Raw genomic sequence first — 22,697 nt, forward strand, 5'->3', positions numbered from 1 at the left:
GTTTGATCAAGTATTTTATACTATTTCTCTGGACTAGTAGGAGGAATATGTGCTAGATGGTAATAAAAGATTCTGACCTTTTTGAATAGTCAAAGCTAAAAAGGAATTCTGAATTATTCTTCCTATTGATTAGAACAGTCCAACATCTGAATGAGCTGTCTTAGGTTGTTAATGGGTTCTCCCACTCTAGAGGTCTCCAAATATAGTATGACCACTTTTTTAGTCTGCTGTAAATAGATTACCATTGAGGGACCTTCAAATTCTAAAATTCCTGGATTTTATGAGCATTAAAATCTAAGTTTGAATCTAGGCTCCAATAATTTATAGTTGTAGAACTATGGCCAAGTCACTTTATCCCACTAGCCTCAGTTTCTTCATCTGTAAAGTGGGACTAATAAACCTAGCACTGCTAATGTCTAGGGGTTGTAATGAGAAAACATAGCACTTGATGTACTACAGAAATACAAGATGAATGAATAATAACCCTCCTAACTTGAAAAGGTTCACAATATCTGAAAAAAGTAATCTTTTATGCATTCCAACATGAACATGAAAGGACTCGTGACTATAATATAATCAATACGTAGCCATTCATCCTCTGGCTGAAGGCCTCCAAAGAAGGAATTTTTTTTTTCAAAGAGGGAATTTTTAGAATGAAGTATTTTAAATTTTATAAAGACTTGAAACTTAAGACAAAAAACATAATTCTTGGATAGCATAATAAGGTCCTTTGAATATAACATAACCATAATGTGAAATTTTGGCTTTTCCCCAAGTCTAATGCAGAATTCTTCAGCCTCCACATTGCTGGGACAATAAGGCAAAAGGACCAAGATCTGGAAAAGACCTTAACTATCACAGAACCCAGCTCCTTTATTTCACAATTAAGGAAAACCAGGCCAGGAAGATGAAAGTTATTTTCCCAGAACTTGGTAGGGAGTGTATGGCAGAATCAAGGATTTAAATACAGGGTCTCTGAATCTAAATTCTATGCTCTTTCCACTGCTATTACTCTGCAAGTATACCTGTATGTACAAACACAATGAATTATATCTAAGATCCAATGAAAATTCTTTTAATGGAACAGTCATCGTGGAAAAGTCATTGAGGGCAGGAGCTCATTAGCTGAAAATAAAAGTTGACAGACATACAATTTGAACTCTAAATATGAAAAAACACATAACCAGCAAGATTAAATCAATATCATCACTAAACCCATAAATCCAATGAAGTATCCCAAGAGCACGAAAGACAAAAAAAGAAAGCCTTTTTTCATTTTCCCACCAGTGTCTAAATCCTAACTTGATCTCAAGAGCTATGTTGCTTTGCCCCCAAACAACATTCTTGCATATATATATATATATATCATTGCTTCTCACTCTATTCTCCTTTAAAATAATAGTCTTCTACAAGAGTCATTTGTTCAAGCATTTGATTGAATTAGAACGCTTCTTTAGAGGTGAAGTGATGAAGCATCCAGAAGAGTTTTTAATTTTTAAAACAGTAAAGTAAAACCAAAACTTCCTGGACAAATGAGAAATTTTATATGACTTGGTACAAAAATGAATCCCTTCCTAGATTAGGAAATAGCCCTGGATTTAGAGATTTCAAACATCACCTCTACCACCTACTAGCTGAGAGAAAAAAGGGTTGCAACAGAAAATGACTTGTCCAATCCCAGAGCCCAATTTCACAGAAGCAAAACTTGAATTCAGGACTTTTGAGCCCTTTGAGTGGCTTTTTATCCACTCAACTATACTAAAGCCTCACTATCTGTAGGATTTTACAAAAAATCTTCTAATCTCTCAAAAATTTAGTTTCTCAAGTTCCTCCTCTGTAAATTGGGGGATGAGGCAATTTAGTATAAGCAAACATCCTTAACCAGTGGGGTCTATGGATTGGTTTTTTTTTTTTTTAAAGAATTTTAATAACTGTGTTTTAGCATCATTGGTTTCTTTTGTAATCCTTTATTTTATTTTGTGTTTAAAACATGAGTTTGAACAAGAGGCCAAAATCTTCACCAGGCTGTCATAGGCTTTCATGACACATATATAAAAAGGGTAATATCCTTCAGATCTGAACTTTGAGTCAAGGACACCTGGTTCCATTACTCTAATACTATCTCAAGGTCGCACAACTCCCCTATTCTTCTTTCACTACAGCTCAGAACTGTCCTCCATAAAATATAAATTCTTTTCATCTCTACCAGAAACAGCTAAACTGCCAGTCCCCTCAATTGCCATCACTTCTCATTTTATCTGAATGAATTACATCAATAAGACAAGAAATAGGAAAAAAAAAAAAAGGAAAGGACAAAGATTGAGCAGTGTATGTACCAATCCTTCTGCCAAAACATGAACTAAATGTCCAAAGGGCATTAAATAAAGATATTAAACAGTCATAGTTAAATGGAGCCATAACTCACTCAATAAGAGTCAAGGCTTGAAACTCTTTAATGATATGTTAGCTAACAATGGGCTCAGTCTACTAAATGCACAGAGATTGCTCCAGCATTGTTGGAATCATAATTCTCCCCATATAATTTCTGATGAGTCATTCTTGGCACTAGCAGCCACATAAACCCAAATGAGAGGACATTAGAAGGATAAAATAAAATCCACCAATGATAAACAACCACCGACAAGAGCCATCATCCTCAGTAGCAATAATTAACAAAAACAGCTGACCCCCAACAACAATAACAACAACCAACCAACCACCATCACAGTTGTTTTAATGTGTATTTCTCTAATTATTAGTGATACAGGACACTTATATGACTGTTGATATTCATGCCAATGACTAAACAGTAACAACAGCTCCACTTACTCTAGTCTCTAAGAGCTGGGAAACCATTTCATGGCCTCTCTTCCTCCTTTGGAAAATCTCACTGAATGCCAGCCCTGGTCTTCCCTCCCGACTACATGACTTGCTTGTTTCCACCTACTGAAAATTAGCCCTTTTTCCAAAGCCTTCCCTTGACTTTTTTTCCTTGAAGACTTCCTTGATTCCCCAGATAAAATTATTCACTCTTTCCTTGAATTTTTCTAGATCACTTTATCTTTAGGCTATGTGTCCTCTGGCACTATTACACTCTACCTTACATTATTCTTATTGGCATAGAAATCTTACTTTTTCCCCCCAAATGAATGCAAATTACTTGAGGTCAGAGCTATGTTTTTCAGCTTTTAATCATCAGTGTATAGCACAGGACCTGGGTGCCCTTTGGATTAGACTGAAAATTAGATAATAATTATTCAGTGATTTGCAGCCACCAAAATGTTCTGGGAAGTTAGAGGGCAACACAGTATGTGGTGACTCTAAGCCCCACGCAGCACCATATATCTATCTAGGCTGCAAAGGAAAGTTTTTCATGCACTGAATTATCCATTGTAATCCTCAATATAGATTCACCAGGAAACTATCCAGCTTCATTTGGCAAATGTGAGCCAGGTCTCTGACAGAATAATGGTTCAGGAAGCTGTGGGAGAATATTTCCTTTGTAAAAAGTTTCAAGAAAAAAAGACTGCACAAAAAGAAAGGGGCAGAAGAAGAGACCATTATCTAGAGCAGTGATAATGCACAGCAAGAAAGGCTTAACCCTCAAAATGGAGAAGGTATGGACATTCTCCAGAAATAGAATATGACAAAAAAAAAAAAAAAAAAAAAAGGAGTTTCATTCCTGGTGTAATAGTCTTATAAACTGACCTGGTAAATTCTTCACCTATATCAGAGACACCCAGAGTGGCAGACAACTGTGTAGGCTGATTAATATAAAATACTCTAGTATGATCTCTTGAGTCAGGATAACTATTGATTTAGGGTTCTTCTTCCCAATTCCTTTTATAAAAGTCACATCCAATTTGGTAGAAACTGGGAACAGATCAACATTTCATAATACATACAAAGATAAGAATAGATACATATCCAAAATGGATACATAGTTTAGCAAATAAGGGTGATATCATAAGCAAATTAATGTAGCATGGGAAAATAATCTGTCATATCTATGAATAGGGGAAGAGTTCCTGACTAAATGAGAGATAGATAAATTCACAAAAGTTAAAGTTTGTAATTTTGATTATATAAAATTAAAAGATTTCACGCAAACAAAAGCAACTAAAACTGGAAGAAAAGCAGATCTCAGAGTGGAGGATAATTCTGTAGCCATTTTTTTCTGATAAAAGTCTTCTTTCTCAAATATATTAGTGAACTAAGACATAAGAATAAGAATCATTCCCCAATTAATAAATGGGCATTGGATATGAACTGGAAGTTTTTAGAGGAAGCAATAAATATTATCAATAGTCATATAAGTGTTCTAAATTCCTAATAATCAGAGAAATGCACATTAAAACAACTCTGAGGCATCATCTTATAACCATCCAAATGGCTAAGATGACAAGAAAGGAAAATTATAAATGATAGAAGACCTGTGAGAAAATAGTTACAATATGGTACTAATTGGCAAATTGTGAACTACTTCAACCATTCTTGGAAGAAATTAGAACTATGTCTCCAAAGCTATTAAAATGTTCATCCTTTTTGACCCAGTGATATTTGTACTAGCTCTAGATCTCAAATATATTTTTTTTTAAATACAAAGACTCTTTTAAAAAAAAAAAGAGGAAAAGGATCTATGCATACAAAGATATTTATAGCAACTCTTTTCTTGGCAGCAAAGATTTGGAAGTTGAAGAGATGTGCATCAGTTGGAGAACAAATGCACATGTGATGGTACATGATTGGGATGAAAGTTTGTCATAAGAATGTGGTATGTGATTGGGCCAAAATAATATGATATATAATTGTGATTATTGTGACATCAGAATGATAAAGGGGATGGTTTCAGGGAAACTTGAGAAGATTTCAATTAACTGATGCAAAGTAAAGTGAGCAGAAACAGGAGAAACCCAGTAAAAGTAATAATGTAAATATAATTGAATATGGAATATATTGTAACTGTGATCAACATAACTCCCCTCCAGAGTACCAAAGACTCGTGATAAAATGTGCCATCCTTCTCTAGAAAGAGATCTGATCATTTTCTTTCTTTGTGTATGTGGTAGAGAGGTGAGTTGAGGAGGGGAAGGAGAAACATGGTTAATATAAAAATTTGTTTTGCATTTCATATTTATAATGGGTTTTATGTTTCTTGCTTTCTCAATGGGTAAGAATAAAGTAGGAAAGGAGAGAACCTGGAATTTAAAACAAAATTTAGTGGGGGGAAAATAATAGTTACAGCGAATTCAGACTGAGTAGCAGTTATTTACAGTATCTCTATTAGGGCAAAGTATTCTTTCTAAGAAAATGATATGGGATTTCTACCATCGTAATCGCTAGACAATGACTAGCATCTAAGTTGATCAGGCCAGTAGAATGTAGGCTCCTCAAGGAAAAGAATGGTTTCCTTTATATTATTGTATTTTTAGCAACCAAGAGGCAATCTGGCACATCTCAGATATGTAAAAATTGAATGCTTCAAAGACTGAAGTTGTAAATAAGCTTTCATTTGAAAAGTGTTCATAGCATGGGTACCTCTTCTTCTCATAAAGAGGATGGCAAAGGGAATGAAACTTTTGAAATACAACTTACATCCTTTTAAAAAAGGTAGGAAAAATTTAGTTACTCAGTTTGCTGTTTGGCCCACACAGTGCCAAATAAATACTTGGATTTATGTCATCAGTGGATTAAATGCATTGACCAGATGTTTTGACATCAAGATCTTTTTTTAAAAAGTCCATTTTCTAATTGAAATTTTCTTCTTAATAGTTTGGCCACACTGGTAGATCACAGTGAGATGCTCAACACCTGTTTCTTGAGGATCATTTAGACAAAATATCCTGACCACTCACTTTCCCCCCTTTTGTTCAGCATTTTGAAAATCTTACAGATACAAAGACAATAAAAGTAAATAAATTTAGCTGCATTTACAGCCATTTAGAATGTGGAGCTGTTGTACTAGGTAATTATTGCTTCCTACTTTCTCACTTAGGAAGCAGCCAATCAGCCAGTTTGGACTATTTGAAGTAAGGATGGGAAGGAATTTACAGGAAAAATTAAGGCCAGAATGATTTCTCTTTTTTAAATAATGATGGTCCACTTAAGAAGCCATTTTACTCACCTCTATTTATGGGAAAGTTATATGGGATTATAGAATTGAGAGATGGCACAGGAAGACTAATCCAGAATCCCTTTGTTTTTCAAAGCTAACTCCTCTGATTATATTCTCCAGTCATAGTCAGCAGGCTATAAATCTCCCCAAGATGAATGCCAATGTGATAAAACAAGACATAGGATTGGCAAAGCAGAGCTGGAAGGAACTTTTAGAGTATAGTTAGTTCAATCCCTTAATTTTATGGCAGAGGTCAAAATGGCCTAAGACAGGGGTCCTCAAACTTTTTAAATAGGGGGCCAGTTCACTGTCCCTCAGACTGTAGTAAAAATAAAAACTTTGTTTTGTGGACCTTTAAATAAAGAAACTTCATAGCCCTGGGTGAGGGGGATAAACATCCTCAGCTGCTGCATCTGGCCCATAGGCCGTAGTTTGAGGACCCCAAGATATTTGCTCGAAGGAGGGACCCAGGATTCCAACCCAAGTCTCTTGCCTCCAACTCAGTATTCTTTCCACTATATAACACTGTTCCTCATGATCTGTGGAGCTAAGAAAAACAGAGGTTTATGGTAAAGTCTAAAACAGAAATATGAGCAAAAGCAAGAACCAAGTACTGTGACCAAGAGGAGAAGCCCTGGAGTCAGGATACACTTTTTGAGCAGTGGGCAAGAAAAAGGGTGAAAAGAAAAAGAATTCTCTTGATTTGCAATTTGTAATTAGTCTAGTCTACAGGTGTGTGTGTGTGTGTGTGTGTGTGTGTGTGACCTATGCCAGACTATGAAAGGCAGGCCCATCTTCAAGAGTCTACCAAACTGCTTTAGCTGGACAGCTCCAGTTAGTGCCCTCAGTAGCTTGACATTATGTGAGTTCACACTGTGTTCATGATGGATCATTCATTCAAGAATTTCTGGACTAGTTCCTTAGAAGGAATAAAATGCTCATCATCTACTTCCTCTCTGTAAAACATTGACACATGTAGTCCAGACACATTGCTGGCAAAAATCATCCCTGTGCAGTAATAAACAGATGAGAGAATAAACTGTCTAGAAGCCAGGGTTTTCAGTGGGATTCCTAATGGAACCTACCAAACTAAAAATTTATGATTTCCCAGCCCAAATTGTACTTTGTATTGGCAAATGAGTTATGTTTTCTTCCTCATGAGGTCCAGAGGTAGGGTTACAGTAGGAGGAGGAGGTGGAAGTATTCATGTTCAAGATTTATAGGTTTTGAAAAGTGACAACATTTTTTGGTAAAGTAAAAAAAGTTTCACAGCCCCATAGCCATTTGGCAGAGAACAGTGTTTTAAAGTGGCCTGGTGAGGGAAAAACGGAACCAAAGACCTCTGCACTTGCCAATGTTAAGTTAAATTAATCCCTCCACACATCTACTCTGCAATCAAATGACAATGGCCTCTTTGCTGTTCAAGGACAAGACTATTCACAGCCTAACTCTGGTCATTTTCCCTGGCTGTTCATTTGCTTCTTATCTCCATCTCCTGATTTCCTCCAACTTCCACTTACATTTCCACCTTCTACACAAAGCCTTCCCAGATCATTCTTAATGCTTAGTGTTTTCCTGCTGTGATTACATTCAATTTATTCTCTTTCTTTCTTTCTCTCTCTCTCTCTCTCTCTCTCTCTCTCTCTCTCTCTCTCTCTCTCTCTCTCTCTCTCTGTCTCTCTCTCTGTGTTTGTGTGTAGTTTCTACAGAATTATTGAATGTTGTCTCCTTTACATAGACTGTGAACTCATTGAGCCAGGGACTATTTGTCTTGTTTTGTTTTCCATTTCTTTGGCTCCCAGGTGCTTTGTACCGTGCCTGGGAGGTGCTTTGTAAATAGTTGATTTAAATTGAGAGAACTCAGGAAGATGTTCTAACTTCAAGCCCATCTCTATCCACTGTGTCTCATTCTGAACTTAATAAATCCAATAAAATAGCTATTTACAGCTACATAAAACATGAAGAGGACATTGCACATGGGATGACATTTTTATTACATATAGCTTGCTTTATAAATACATATAGTAAATCAGTTTGTCTGCTACTTAAACTTACTAGATGTCTGACCATAAGTAAGTCATTTAATTCTCAGAGCCCCTAACTTTCCTCATTTGTAAAATAGGGACACTGCCATCTCCCAATATGATTGTGAGACTCAAGTGAGATCACGAGTATAAAGGACTTTGTAAGTGTTAAAGCATATCAAAATGTCAGCTATGATTTTTCAGTAAAAGATGGAAATGACTATTATAGTGTTTTCTACATTTTCTATCTTTGTGGCCCCACCACACAATCTGGTATTATTCATTTATAAACTCTCTCCCTTGACAGTATAATCTACATGAAATCAGGCTCCAATAGACTGTAAACCACTTGAATACAAGGGATGTTGTGTTTTTTTCTATCTCCACTCCAAGCACAGGGCCTACTACAGGAAAAATCCTTACTGAATATTTATCAAATGAATGAATGAATTTTAGGAAAATCACACCAACCTCAGGACATAGACAATGATACCAATGTCTACTTCACCTCAGATTACAGAAGAGACATTTTTCCTTCACTTCTACTTTGCCAGTCTCTGTGGATGGGAAATACATGGTTTGAGGTATTTTTTTTTTAATTATGAAGGGAGTGACAGGAGAGGCATTTGGAGAAGAGAGGGTGAAGTAATGTAAAAAAAAAAAGCTGCCCTGCATAACAAAAGAAAAATGGATTTTGAGGATTTAAAATTTTATATAGTCATTTATTGTAGCAAACTGACATGCTGCAGTGCACAGAAAGCCAAGTCAGAAGAAAACTTGCTAATGAGTTTGGATTTTGATCTCTAATAAGGTAAGATACTGTTATTCTACCATCATTCCTCCTCCAATGTCAAGACCATTAAAAACTTGATTTAAGGTTTAAAGTATGGATTGTATCTTTATGTGTCTCTATGATTTGTTAAACACATCAAGCATGGTTTTTGATCTACAAAAGGTTTTAGAGATCATCTGACCCAAATCTCTTATTTAGAGAAAAGGAAACTGAGGTTTAAAGGAGAGGAACTTTTTCCAATTTCACACAAGTAGAATCACATATTAAGAACTAGAAGAGACATTAGAGTTAAATGCATTCATTTTACAGATGAGGAACTGAAGCTTAGATCATGATTTACTTAGGATCATATAGTTTTTAAGTGTCTAAGGTAGGATTTGAATCCAGATGACAGTCCTAGAAATCAGACTCAAATCCAATATTTTTTTCATGATACCATCTCTCCTACATCACCATTATATCTCTGTATACACATTCATTTATAAATACTCCCTGCATATACAGTCTGAGTCCGAGTGCTGAGGAAGACCCAAAGTTCAGAAAAGTTAGTTTTTGCCTTCAAAAAGCTCACAATCTAAGAGGGCAGCTTATAATCAAATATAGCCTTCCAAGTATTGAACTGTGTTCAGTTCACATTATTGCTTATGTTGCATGATGATTGATGGTGAACTCTTTGAGCAGCATTCCCACATCATTGCTAGAGTAATTAGCTCCTCTTGTCCTTTGTAGAGAAAATATACATTTCCCTGAAGTTTCAGTGCCTATTTTGTAGTTGAGAGAACACAATGATTGTGTGTGCATGTTAATCACCCCAGATGTGAGCAACAGCTGGACTGGCTTCTTCATTTACAGTCTCTCAAATCTTCAGGTAAACACAGGAATTTGGACAAAAACATGTGGGTAGATTTTCACCATTACATTTTTCATTCCAATTTATGAGTTTAAAGAATTTTGAGCTGAAGGGACCTTGTAGGTCATTGACTTTAACACCATCTTTTTTTTTTTTTTTATTAAAGCTTTTTGTTTTCCAAACATATGCATAGATAATTTTCACATTCACTCTTGAAAAACCTTGTGTTACAAAATTTTTCCTTTCCTTCTCTGCAACCCTTTCCCTAGATGGTAAGTAATTCAATATATGTTCACCCTGTGCAGTTTTTATATACATATTTCCACAATTAGAATGCTGCAAAGAAAAGTCAGATCAAAAAGGGGAAAAATGAGAAAGAAAACAAATGCAAGCAAACAACAACAAAAAGAGTGAAAATACTATGTTGTGCTCCACAATCAGTCCCACAAGTCTCTCTTTAAGTACTTTATCACAAGACCATTGGAACAGTCCTGAATCACCTCACTGTTGAAAAGAGCCATGTCCATCAGAATTGATCATCATATAATTTTACTGTTGTCATGTACAATGATCTTCTCGTTCTACTCACTTCACTCAACATAAGTTCATGTAAGTCTCTCTAGATCTCTCTGAAATCATCCTGCTGATCATTTGTTATAGAACAATAATATTCTATTACATTAATATCATAACTTATTCAGCCATTCCCCAACTGATAGGCATGCCACTACAAAAAGCGCTGCCACAAATATTTTTGCACATATGGGTCCCTTTCCTTCCTTTATGATCTCTTTGGGATACAGGTCCAATAGAGAAACTGCTGGATCAAAGTGTATGCACAGTTTGATAGCCCTTTGAGCATAGTTCCAAATTGGTTGGATCAGTTCACAACTCCACCAACAATGTCCCAGTTTTCCTCCATTCCCTCCAATATTTATCATTATCTTTTCATCTTAACCAAATCTGAGAGATGTGTAATAATACCTCAGAGTTATCTTAATTTGTATTTCTCTGACCCATAGTAATTTAGAGTACCTTTTCATATGACTAGAAATGGTTTCAATTTCCTCTAAAATTGTCTGTTCATATATGTTGACCATTTATGGAGAATGTCTTGAATTCTTATAAATTTGAGTCAATTATCTATATATTTTAGAAATGAGGTCTTTATAAGAACCCTTGAATATAAAAATTATTTTATTTATTGCTTCCCTTCTATTCTTGTCTGCATTGGTTTTATTTGTACAAAAAAATTTTAATTTAATATAGTCAAAATTATCTATTTTGTGTTCAGCGATATATTCCAGTTCTTCTTTGGCCACATATTCCTTCCTTTTGCACAGATCTGAAAGGTAGACTATCCTTTCTTCTTCTAATTTTCTTATAGTATCACATTTTATATGTAAATCATGAACTCATTTCAACCTTAGCTTGGTATAGGGTTTTAGGTATGAGTCAATGCTTAGTTTCTGTCATACTCACTTCCAATTTTCCGAGAAATTTTTGTCAAATACTGAGTTCTTATTCCAGAATTTGGGGTCTTTAACACCCTCACTTTACAAAGAAGAAAAGTAAGGTCCAGAGTATAAGTGATCTACTGGAAGTCACACAAGGAATAAGTGGCACGGCAGAGCACTGTCTAGGTTTCTGAGAGGGACTTCCATTCATTGACTCCTGCAAGTTCTCATTTTGCTTGATCTTTTTAAAATTTTTAAAGACCAGAGATCTGTTTGACAACAGAAAACTAGCATGATTGTTATCCCTTAAGACATTTATTTCTTCTTTCCATCTCTAAAGTCAATGGCAGTTTTATATCAAAAGGCTAAACCAATGATACCCTATATGGTGCTGTCAACCTAAATTGTGCATAAGAGGAACAGTCCAAAAAGAAAAGTGTAAGATTCTCATAATTCACTTCTTTTTTTAAAAAGGTATATACATACACATATGTACAAACACACATATGCCATCAGAATTGACTCAAAGGGAAAAATTTTAGACATGTTCGATTTATGGTGAAACTTCTCCCACCTCATTGAAAAGTGGAAGAGGAAAAGTGAAAAGGGAAGGAATAAGCTAAACAGAAGGGAATACAGAAATTGTGAGGAAAAGGAGTAAGATAGGGGGAGGAACTCTAAAGTGGGGGAGGGGTACTAAAAAGGGAGGGCTGTGAGAAGCAAGTGGTCTTCATAAGTTTAATACTGGGGAGGGGGGTAAGGGGAAAGGAAGAGAGAAAAGCATAAACAGGAGTTAACAAGATGGCAAGTAATACAGAATTGGTAATTTTAACCATAAATGTGAATGGGGTAAACTCCCCCATAAAGAGAAAGCAGTTAACAGAATGGATTAAAAGCCAGAATCCTACAATATGTTGTTTATAGGAAACACACCTGAAGCAGGGAGATACATACAGAGTAAAGGTAAAAGGTTGGAGCAGAATCTATTATGCTTCAGGTGAAGTCAAAAAAGCAGGGGTAGCCATCCTGATCTCAGATCAAGCAAAAGCAAAAATTGATCTAATTAAGCGAGATAAGGAAGGGCACTATATCTTGCTAAAGGGTAGCAAAGATAATGAAACAATATCAATATTAAACATATATGCACCAAATGGTGTAGCATCTAAATTCTTAAAAGAGAAATTAAGAGAGCTGTAAGAAGAAATAGACAGCAAAACTATAATAGTGGGAGATCTCAACCTTTCACTCTCAGAATTAGATAAATCAAACCATAAAATAAATAAGAAAGAAATCAAAGAGGTAAATAGAATACTAGAAAAATTAGATATGATAGATCTCTGGAGAAAACTAAATGGAAACAGAAAGGAGTATACTTTCTTCTCAGCAGTTCATGGAACCTATACAAAAATTGACCATATATTAGAACATAAAAACCTCAAATTCAAATGCAGTAAGGCAGAAATAGTAAATGCGTCCTTTTCAGACCATAATGCAATGAAAATTACATTCAATAAAAAGCCAGGGGAAAATAGACCAAAAAATAATTGGAAACTAAATAATCTCATACTAAAGAATGATTGGGTGAAACAGCAAATCATAGACATAATTAATAACTTCACCCAAGAAAATGACAATAATGAGACATCATACCAAAATGTGTGGGATGCAGCCAAAGTGGTAATAAGAGGAAATTCCATATCTCTAGAGGCCTACTTGCATAAAATAGAGAAAAGGAAGGTCAATGAATTGGGTCAATTCATTGGGTCAATGAATTTCTAGCACTAAAAGTGCTAGAAAAGAAACAAATTTTTAAAAACCCCAGTCAAACACTAAACTTGAAATTCTAAAAATAAAAGGAGAGATCAATAAAATGGAAAGTAAAAAAACTATTGAATTAATTAATAAAACTAAGAGTTGGTCCTATGAAAAAACCAACAAAATAGACAAATCCTTAGTAAATCTGATTAAAAAAAAGGAAAGAGGAAAATCAAATTGTTAGTCTTAAAAATGAAAAGGGAGAACTTGCCACTAATGAAGAGGAAATTAGAGCAATAATTAGGAGTTATTTTGCCCAACTTTATGCCAATAAATTCGACAACTTAAATGAAATGGAAGAATACCTTCAAAAATATAGCTTGCCCAGATTAACAGAGGAAGAAGTAAATATACTAAACAGCCCCATTTTAGAAGAAGAAATAGAACAAGTGATTAACCAACTCCCTAAGAAAAAATCCCCAAGACCAGATGGATATACATGTGAATTCTACCAAACATTTAAAGAACAATTAACTCCAATGCTATCTAAACTATTTGAAAAAATAGGGATTGAAGGAGTCCTACCAAATTCCTTTTATGACACAGACATGGTACTGATACCTAAACCAGGTAGGTTGAAAAAAGAGAAAGAAAATTATAGACCAATCTCCCTAATGAATATTGATGCTAAAATCTTAAATAAGATATTAGCAAAAAGATTACAGAAAATCATCCCTAGGATAATATACTATGACCAAGTAGGATTTGTACCAAGAATGCAAGGCTGGTTCAATATTAGGAAAACTATTAGCATAATTGACTATATCAATAACAAAATTAACAAAAAACATATGATTATCTAAATAGCAGAAAAAGCATTTGATAAAATCCAACATTCATTCCTAATAAAAAACACTTCAGAGGATAGGAATAAATGGATTTTCCCTTAAAATAGTCAGGAACATATATTTGAAACGATCAGTAAGCATTATATGCAATGGGGAAAAACTGGAACCTTTCCCAGTAAGATCAGGAGTGAAACAAGGTTGCCCACTTTCACCATTATTATTCAATATCGTATTAGAAACACTAGCCTTGGCAATAAGAGTTGAGAAAGAGATTAAAGAAATTAGAGTAGGTAATGAGGAAACCAAACTATCACTTTGCAGATGATATGATGGTACACTTAGGGGAGCCCAGAGATTCTACTAAAAAGCTATTAGAAATAATTCATAACTTTAGCAAAGTTGCAGGAAACAAAATAAATCCCCACAAATTCTCAGCATTTTTATACATCACCAACAAAATCCAACAAATACAAAGAGAAATTCCATTCAAAATAACTGTCGATAACATAAAATATTTGGGAATCTATCTACCAAAGGAAAGTCAGGAATTATATGAGCAAAATTACAAAACACTTTTCACACAAATAAAGTCAGATTTAAATAATTGGAAAAATGTTAAGTGCTCTTGGATAGGCCGAGCAAATATAATAAAGATGACAATACTCCCTAAACTAATCTATTTATTTAGTGCTATACCAATCAGACTCCCAAGAAAATATTTTAATGACCTAGGAAAAATAACAACAAAATTCATATGGAAGAACAAAAGGTCAAGAATCTCAAGGGAATTAATGGAAAAAAAAAATCAAATGAAGGTGGCCTAGCTGTATCTGATCTAAAATTATATTATAAAGCAGTAGTCACCAAAACCATTTGGTATTGGCTAAGAAATAGATTAGTTGATCAGTGGAATAGGTTTAGGTTCACAAGACAAAATAATCAACTTATAGCAACCTAGTGTTTGACAAACCCAAAGATCCTAACTTTTGGGATAAGAATTCATTATTTGACAAAAACTGCTGAGAAAACTGGAAATTAGTATGGCAGAAATTAGGCATGGACCCACACTTAACACTGTACACCAAGATAGGATCAAAATGGGGCCATGATTTAGGCATAAAGAACTAGATTATAAATAAATTAGAGGAACATAGAATAGTTTACCACTCAGACTTGTGGAGGAAGCAATTTGTGACCAAAAATGAACTAGAGATCATTATTGATCACAAAATAGAAAATTTTGATTCTATCAAATTAAAAAGCCTTTGTACAAACAAAACTAATGCAAATAAGATTAAAAGGGAAGTAACAAATTGGTAAAACATTTTCACAGTTAAAGGTTCTGATAAAGGCTTCATTTCCAAAATATATAGAGAATTGACTCTAATTTATAAGAAATCAAGCCATTCTCCAATCGATAAGTGATCAAAGGATATGAACAGACAATTTTCAGATGATGAAATTGAAACTGTTTCCATCTATATGAAAGTGTTCCAAATCACTATTGATCAGAGAAATGCAAATTAAGATAACTCTGAGATACCACTACACACCTGTCAGATTGGCTAAGATAAAAGGAAAAAATAAAGATGAATGTTGGAGGGGATGTGGGAAAACTGGGACACTGATGCGTTGTTGGTGGAGTTGTGAACAAATCCAACCATTCTGAAGAGCAATCTGGAATTATGCCCAAAAAGTTATCAAGCTGTGCATATCCTTTGAGCCAGCAGTTCTACTACTGGGCTTATATCCCAAAGAGATAGTAAAGAAGGGAAAGGGAACTGTATGAGCCAAAATGTTTGTGGGAGCCCTGTTTGTAGTGGCTAGAAACTGGAAAATGAATGGATGCCCATCAATTGGAGAATGGCTGGGTAAATTGTGGTATATGAATGTTATGGAATATTATTGTTCTGTAAGAAATGACCAGCAGAATGAATACAGAGAGGTTTGGAGAGACTTACATGAACTGATGTTAAGTGAAATGAGCAGAACCAGGAGATCATTATATACCTCAACAACGATACTGTGTGAGGATGTATTCTGAAGGAAGTGGATTTCTTCGACAAAAAGATCTAACTCAGTTTCAATTGATCAATGATGGACAGAAGCAGCTACACTTAAAGAAAGAACACTGGGAAATGAATGTAAACTGTTTGCATTTTTGTTTTTCTTCCTGGTTTATTTTTACCTTCTGAATCCAGTTCTTCCTGTGCAACAAGAGAACTGTTCTGTTCTGCACACATGTATTGTACCTAGGATATACTGTGACGTATTTAACATGTATAGAACTGTTTGCCATCTGGGGGAGGGGATGAAGGGAGGGAGGAAAAAGTCGGAACAGAAGTGAGTGCAAGGAATAATGTTGTAAAAAATTACCCAGGCATGGGTTCTGTCAATAAAAAGTTATAAAAAAAATTTAAAAAACCAAACACGCATACACACACACACATACACACACACACACACATATCCATTTCCCTGCACACACACATACACACACACATAATTCATTTCTAGGAATGTTAGATTCCCTCAGATATTACTTCCTTGAGTAGATAGCCAGCTTCATTAAGTCGAGTTAATAAGACTAGGGACCTTAAGTCACAAAATCCAACCCTTTCAATTTGCAGAGAAGGAAACTGAGGTGCAGGAACTCAGAGAGTAATGATTTTCTCATGTCCATAGAGGTTCTGCCATTACTACTACTACTACTACTACTACTACTACTACTACTACTACTACTACTACTTTTTCTTTTTCTTTTTCATCTTCGTCTTTGTCTTCATCTTTGTCTTCTTCATCTTCTTCTTCTTCATCATCATCTTCCCTCATTCTCCTTTCATTTTAGCCATGTCTAATTCTTCATGACTCTATTTAGGATTTTCTTCACAAAAATACTGAAATGGTTTGCCATTTCCTTGCCTGACACAATGCCTGTTGGGCAGCAAGTGTTTGATCACTATTTCTTGCCTTGACTTAGTACCTTATAAAATTTCATGTTGTGCCATAGGTGGCTTAGCAGTGTTCACTGATTCTGCTTTCTCTGCTGGGCACATAGTTCCACTAGTTGATGATAAACTCAAGAGGAGAAATACCTAGCTCAGCTAAAGTTCTTGATCAAGACACACCAGGCTCTTTCAAGAAGAATTAGATTCTTTACATTATGCATAGAAAATTTTCCCTATTTTTTCCCTTTGTATCTCAGATTGTCCAAGAAACCAGATCCAAGCTCCAGGTATCAAACTCTCCATCTTTTCAACTAGCTTTGCACAAAAGACTGGAGTTCAGCAATGTCCCTGAGATTTCCTCACATGCAAATATATACATCCCCTATGTCCTTTGTTCCCCTCACAAAAATGTCTGTGGGGGAGGGCAAAAACAGTAATCTCTTCCCAGTCACCCTCTTTGCTGTACTCTGTTGGAGACACAAGAGAAGAGATAGAGAAAAATTTCAGACTTTCCTCATTAGTTCAGACTTTCCTTTAGACCTGATTTTCAAGATTGGTTGAGTCAGTCTGAGTCGGTCAACAAGCATCCATTTTGCCCTTAGTGCCATACACTGTGTTATTCAAGCTGACTAACTTGGGACCAGTTAGCTTTTTAAAGACCATCTGGCATATGACTGATCCTCAGCCAGTCAATTACTAGAAACTCCCTGTTCCATCAGTTGTCTTTAAGCAGTGGCCAAAGTCTTATCATATTAGCTTGCTTAGGTAACTCCTTTATACCCTAATATTGTGTAGCCTGGGGAAAAAGTCCCAAATTTGATCATATCTTTTTTGTCCATATTTTAATTTTAAACACAATATACTGCCAAAGAGCACTGTTCTTACAAACAATTGGTGAGACACAATATGCAGAAAATGGAATACAGGATTGGGAATTTGAAAGGACCTGGGATCAAATTCCAGATCTGCTACTGACCCATGTGACTTTTTTGTATTTTTTTCTTCTTTTTTTCCCTGAGGCAATTGGTGTTAAGTGACTTGGCCAGTGTCACACAGCTAGGAAGAATTAAGTGTCTGAGGCCAGATTTGAACTCAGATCCTCCTGACTTCAGGACTGGTGCTCTATCCATTGCACCAACCAGCTGCCCCGACCCATGTGATTTTTGATTTGTATTCTCTGTACAATGAGTGGTTAAACTAGATGGCCTCTAGATGGAAGTCCTTTTGGGCTTTAAAAGTATGATCTCACGTTCCTCCCTTTTGTTTTTTAAATGTTGGAATGTTTGTTATTGCAGCTCATTGTGAAGTTCACAATAAAAAGACAAGAGTAGGGGATAGACCTGTGATTTCATTGGTATTGGGAACTCCCAGGTGAGAAAACTCTCTTCCCCTGTGAAGGCCTACATTCTCTGAAATTTAGAAAGTTGTCCTGGTATATTAAGAGATTAAGTAACTTGACCAGAGTCACTCAGCCAGGATGTATTAAAAGTGGGTCTTGAAGCCATCTTCTTGCTGAAGATTGGCACTCCTAAGTCTCTTAGCAGTAAAGAAACAAACAAATGAAATCAAATTAAATTTTAAAATTACAAGTTACTCATTATAGTCTTCAAATATGAACACAGGGAAATATTTTCATGCATAGAACAGAACATAAAAGGGGATTATATATGAATCTTTGAATATTATATATCACATGGGAGTTTTTTGGTTATAATGTTTGTAGGATGAATACTTCTTGCAATAAAATATATCTATTTGTTAATAGATTTTTTTATGGCTCCATTCTACTACCAAGAAATGTTTTCTATGTGCTATACACTGTGCTAAGCATTAAGAATCTAGATAGTGCTTGCCTTCAGGGAGTTTACATTCTAACTAAGCAAACAATAATGGTTTTGTTTGGGGTTTTATAATATTTTAAATAAACTTTACTGTTTCCCTTTGTATCTCAGATTGTCCAAGAAACCAGATCCAAGCTCCAGGTATCAAAGATAAAAATGATATTATTATCATTTACATATATACTCTCTCTCAATAGATCTCAAATCAAACCAATCAAACCAATTTACCAATTTAAAATATATATATTTAGTGGTTTCTCATCAGAAAGAGCAGAATTAAACAGGTGTACCTATCTACCCACCATGCAATGTAGTTCCTCCTTCCTTTCACTCTGTGTGTCTTTGCCTCCCCTAGCAGAGTCCAGGACCTTGTATAAAATAGGTATTCAATAAATACTTCTGCATTGACTGATTTGTTGGTTGATTTCTCCAAAGCCTAAGCAAAACATTATTTCTTCCATGAAACCTTCCCTAAGCCCCAACCATAAGAGATTACCTTCCTGTGACCTCTCAGAGCACTTCATTTCATATTTTCTTGGAGAATGTTCAAATATTTCCTTGGACTATGGCTGTTTTTATCTGTCCCCATAGACAACAATTCAGAGAAAGAAAGAAGCCTGCCCCCACTGCCTAGCTTAGTACCTTTCCTGGCTTAGGTACACAGTTAGCTTTGATTGACAGAAGGTTAAGTACTCCACCAATACATACTGACCATAATCTGGCCCCTTGGGCTTCTGTCACTGGAACACTGAGGACTAGTTTCGCAAAGCACAATTCTCCAGATGCATTAGAAACTACTACTCTCCTAGGAATCTCATTTCATGAATACATTCTTCTTTTTCTAATGGCATCATGCATTAGGTTGTCACAGAGGGCAAAAATTAGAAAGAGGAAATAAGCCCAATTTTCTGTGACTCAGTTTCTTCCTGTATCTCTAAGGTCCTATGTAATTTGGGCATCTTTTTGCACCAAGCAGAAAACATGTGATGGGGAAAGAAAGGTGATTCTCAAGAGTGTTTCAGACAATCTTATAGAATATTATGGGCCCATCCCACTCCCCCCAAACTCTCTCATTTCAGTGCAAAAACACTTCCACATTTTATTCCTCCTTGACTATAAGGCTATGATGGGCAGAGCTATTTAAACTAAACATAATAAAATATGAATAATGCTTTGCAATCCTTGAATCCCTATAGAGATGCCCACAACTATAGTTATTATTATTAATGATCTCAGGAATCAGTGTTCTTTGGCTATTTAATAAATGTTTGATGCATAGAATTATATTCATGTGATTGGAGATTATGTGGTATATGGAAAAAATATTGATTTGAAGTCAAAGGACCCACACATGATTTCTGTCCATTATTTATTACCCAAACAAATCTTTAATCATTCTGAATATCCTTTTCTGTCAAATAAGTAGATCAGACTAGATAATCTCCAGGTGATCTTTCCAGATTTAAATAGAGGTAAATGATTCAATGAAAAGATGATTGTCCTTATTCCATTTCATCTCAGCCTGGTTCACATTCCCAAAATGTACAGCTTCTTTCTTATGTACTTGGTATCTATCAAGAGACCCTTGGAGCAAAGATGCTTGCTGAAGTATTCCAAAGAAAGCTTGCCATTTTCTCCTGTCTTTTAATTATTTCACAAATCCTCCAAGACAATTTTTCTATAAACTCAAGGGTACTTTGGGAGTCCCCAAAGTCTTCTGTCCTCAAAGACCATAACCCCAAACATAAACACACTTGGGCAGAAGGAATTCTGGGCTTCCTTTTGACTGCTGTGTTTGTGCTGCGTATGAAGGGAGAAAAGGTTCCCGTTTCAAGGACCCCAGTCAAAAAGTGGAACTAGGGCTATTGTCCCAGTTCAAGGAAGATGCAAATCCTGCTGAGAGTAAGTGCACTGCAGAACAAAGCAATCTTTTAGAGAAGTCTGCCTGCCAAACTACACCCTGAATGTGGAATGCGGACTCTGACAGTGCATCCACAGAGGCTACTGATTTATGGGAAAATGACCAGTCTCAGAGTGAGAAGCGACCTCAGAGGTCAGCTAAGCTAAACCATACCTGATTGTCGTCTTCTCTCCCACATCGCCACCAAGTGGTCATTAAGGCTTTGAATTAAGACCTTCACCAAGGGGTAACCACTGCCTCCAGGGTCAAGCAAGCCCCTTCAACTTGGGACAGTTCCAATTATTGGAAAATGTTTACTTACATAAAGCCCAAATCTGCCTTTCTGCCACTTCCCACTCCTGCAAAATGAGACCTTTTTTTTTTGATTTGGTTATTGTGGGAATTTACTTTTCTAGACTATTATTTATTAATTATGGAAGTTTGGGGTTTTCTCTTTCTTTTCCAAAGGAAAGAGGGTGAAAAGGTGAGAAAACAGATTTGTGTTCACTGGAAAAAATAATTTTAAAAAATTTTAATATGTGACTGTAATAAGATTGTACTGTGCCATGAGTATGTATGAATATAACAGACTTATATGAACTGTTACAAAATGAAATGAATAGACAAGGAGAACCATTTCAGTGAAAATGATAATAATAGAGGGAAATGAAACAGTTTTGAAAGATATCATACTACAGAGCAGAGCAGCAATCAGCTAGAAGATCCATAATACCAACAGAAGAGACAGAGGGAACAGAGCTCTTTGAGATTGTCTGGGGGTTATTTTAGATAACAGCATCACCATTCTCCCAGTACGTTGGCAGACCCTTCTTTTCTCATCAAACATGCTTCCTCCAGTCTCTTATTCCACCCAACTCCTATCTTTCAATTTATTGGCCTAGTCCTTATGTCCACTACATTTCTCCTGTCTGTTTCCCCAGACCTGTTCATCTCATCCTTTGCTGATTCCCCGTCCATTCAACCAGTATTTATTAAATGCATTTAATATGTCACAACCTTTCCTTAGACTGTGGATGGGGGGAGGGTCAATGCAAAGTTTAATGTGGAAACTATTATTGTCAATTGATTGGTCAGCATCTTAGGAATGATGAGATATTAAAACAGATAACTACAGGTCACAGCAGAACAGAGAGTTAAGGCTATTTTTTTCTGTCTTCATTTCTCAACATCTAGAACAATGACGTCAAGTAGTTTGTGTTTCATAATCGTTCACTCAATCAACTGACTAAATTCACAATATCAAATGATTAGAGCCAGGGAGATGCTGAAAAGAGCCCTTTTCAAGAGGGTTCAGCATTACCAGTTAGGTGAGTCAGAGACAGCTTCCTAGAAAAAAGTAATCTACAAAGAAGGGTAGGAATTCAATAGAAAGGGAAAGAAATGAGAGCTAGCCAGGCCTGGAAAGGCCTTTGGGAGAAAGTGGCAATAATAACCCTATGCTACACAATTTAGAAATTTTTGAGTTGAAAGTTACTGTAGAAGTAAGTTGATCAGGATAACAACATTTGTTATTCAGTCAGCAAACATATACTAGATGCCAGACATCATGCCAAGTGATGGGGGTACAAAGAAAGACAAAACCTATCCCTGCCCTGAAAGGGCATACATTCTGATAGGTGAGATTATTTGGGTCATAGATTTTTTGCACTGGAAGAAACCTTAAAGATATCTGGCTCAAAACCTCTATTTTAAAGATGGGAAAACTGAGTCTGACAAAAATGGAGCTACTGTCCAAAGCCATAGGGTTTAATAGGGGAAGTGCTAAGACTGAAACCCAACCTCCTAGTCAACCCTACTTGGAAGCATGGAGACTCAATAAAGGGCTTTCAGAAATCTTTGTTCTAGAAGACTTTTCTAAGTCATTACAGTCTCCTAGTTTCTTTGGGAAGTTCTTTGGATTGTTTTAGAGAGTTTTTTTTCCCCTTGAAAAGCACAATTTCCTTGAAAAGCACTAAATGCATATTTAATGTGACCTGGAGGAGACATGGCTCCCCAGCCTTTTTGAAGTCAGTTCCTTTCCCAAATCCAGCTGAGCTCCATAGCCACCATGGGCCCCTCTGTCCACAAAGTGATAAAGGAATCCAGGCATTCACCAATGGCATAAAGCAGCAGAGCTCCAAATAGCAAGTAAATGATGGTAACAGT

Source organism: Sarcophilus harrisii, chromosome 6 (assembly GCF_902635505.1).
Source record: "Sarcophilus harrisii chromosome 6, mSarHar1.11, whole genome shotgun sequence".
Classification (NCBI taxonomy): domain Eukaryota; kingdom Metazoa; phylum Chordata; class Mammalia; order Dasyuromorphia; family Dasyuridae; genus Sarcophilus; species Sarcophilus harrisii.